This window comes from Olea europaea, chromosome 16 (genome assembly GCF_002742605.1).
Source record: "Olea europaea var. sylvestris chromosome 16, O_europaea_v1, whole genome shotgun sequence".
NCBI lineage: Eukaryota > Viridiplantae > Streptophyta > Magnoliopsida > Lamiales > Oleaceae > Olea > Olea europaea.
The window spans coordinates 1806021-1808549 of NC_036252.1; positions in this window are offsets into that span (position 1 = coordinate 1806021).

The window sequence follows — 2529 nt, forward strand, 5'->3', positions numbered from 1 at the left end:
TATGTTTTTGGTTTGTAGGTACTGCGATGACTCTTAGATAAATAACAACTTTCCCATTGCAAAGAAGAACAATCTACTTGTTCAAATAAAATAGGAACTAAGTATTTCAAATAGTAAAAATTAGAATGTCTCAATCTAAGACGCCAAAGCATTACTTGTTCATTAACACAGAGACAAATATTGCTAGAAAGCTTTATGCTTGTTTCTCACTAAGAAAGTGTCAATAAATTAGTAGAGACCTTCCACTATTCTAGTACTGCCAATCTTCAACTCGAAGCTCAGTCCTGGAAAACACAATGTGATTTAAAGAAGTTAATGCAATAATTTGAATCTCTAGAGAGTTGATTGCATGCAAGATTAGGGACATAAGAATCGATTTTATAGACTAATCCTTTCCCTGCAATGGATGAGAAATTTCCTTCCGCAATTCTAACATTTTTTCCATCATTACAAGGCACATAAGAGTGCAATATATGGTTGAGATTTGTCATATGATGAAAAGTACTAGAATCAATTTTCTATGGTTTGGGACTAGCATAAAAAGTACATATATGGTTGAGATTGCCATTGAAAACATTACACATTCTCCTAGATGATGAAGACTTTTCTTTATATTATTTATAATTGTATTGGTACAAGATATTTACTCAGCCTAATACTCCTAGGGAAAATATAAGGTTTTGTAGGCCTTCCAATACTTTTGTAGTATTACTCTAGACACATTGTCTAGAAACTTCTGCACAATGAAAAGAAATTAAGTAACATGCTGTAATTGTTTTATAGAATATCAAATATGTATTTATGTGTTTGATTTATATTTTTCTGGTTGATTATGTTGCCGAATTGATTTTTGGAAGCTGAAGAATCAGTTTCTGGCCTGTGATTAAAAAAATGTCTAAACTTTTGCTTGATTTACATTGACCACTCATGCAAACTCTCACACGAGTGGTGATAATTTTGTTCCTACTTACATACGATACGAGTTGTGACTGTTTTTATGTATTTATAATTGAGTTTAGATCATCAATTAAGAGTATGGTTTTCCATCCTCTGTTCATTGATGTTAAAATGTGAATTTGTTAAGTGTGATTTGATTTAACAATTGAGTATTCATGTCCCTTGTCTCAGAGCTTATAAAGCAGGAGCTGGCACAAAGATCCATGGCAGGGCAAAGATGCTAGCATGGTGACAAGCTTACAAAGTTCATTTACACATTTGAGTTGATGCTTGATTGTACATGTTGTTGGCTCATAACCATTTTTGCTAGTTTGAATTTTGATTAGGATTCTGTCCTCTTTACTTAATTGATTCTGTCCTCTTTAATTAATTGAGTAGATATGTAAACCATGTAAGCAATATGCAGGACAGAATATTCTGTACATGGTTAAAAACGTAGGATCAATGTCATCAGATTATAGATGAGTTTTTTCATTACAGTGAGATCACTTCAAAGCTATGTCGAGCTCCATGAGTTGTGTTTGGTTATTTATATAAAAACTGTTTTCGTGTAAAAAGATTCAGCTTTTTCATGTAAGTATATTAAAAAATTCTGCAAGATGCATCAGAATTTTGACAATTTGTTGAGAAAATAGAAATGTGTTGGCATATATGGATATGAAAAATGTAATGGGCCCTGAAATTATCCCACCAAATTGTCTATCAACTTGTGGAGCATTATAACAGATTGTCCAATATGTACCTTTGAGTAGAACTAAAAGAAAAACAGAGGACAGCAGGCACAAAATTATCTAAACACCAAATGTAAGACATTAAAATAGTATTCGACGAATATATATGAATTATGAAACCATTCGACAAGAAAGAAGGTTCCTTATTCAACAAGTCGTGGGATTTTCTCATTCTACCGGTTTCTACATTATAATCCACACCTATGCTTCTTTTTGAGGGAGCTCAGAATGTGTATTGCCCCTCTCTCAATGTCCTGACTATTCAGATTATATTAGCCCTCGTTTGGCTTCCATTAAATTCAATTACATTACATTCCATTTTTCTCTCTTCTATTTTCAACCACACAATCTTCCATAAAATAATATTACACATAAATCGAAAACTTTTTCTTCTTTTTCAATCACTTATTTTCAAAAAAATACTATTCCACCTATTTTCATTTTCAGAAAATGGGGGTCAAACGGGGAACTTTATAACAAATTGCACAATATAATTACAAGTACCTTTGAGTACAACTCAAAGAAAAATATAGAACAGCAAGGCACGGAATTTTCCAAACACCAAATAGGAGGCATCAAAACTAGTATTCGCTTTATAGAAATAAAATATAGAAGTATTCAACAAAAAGGGTTCTTTATTCGCTATAGTACTGAGCAACATCCAAGTTTAAAGCAAGGACCTTAATTAGATATACATGTTAGAAAGACACAGGCTACACGTAAAAAATTTCTCTCACAGGATTGTTTCACAGATAACACATGACAAAATATCATTGAAATATGAAAAAGAAAAAGAAAAAACCGAGGAATAGGATGTTGACACAGCAGCATTTGGTAGGAA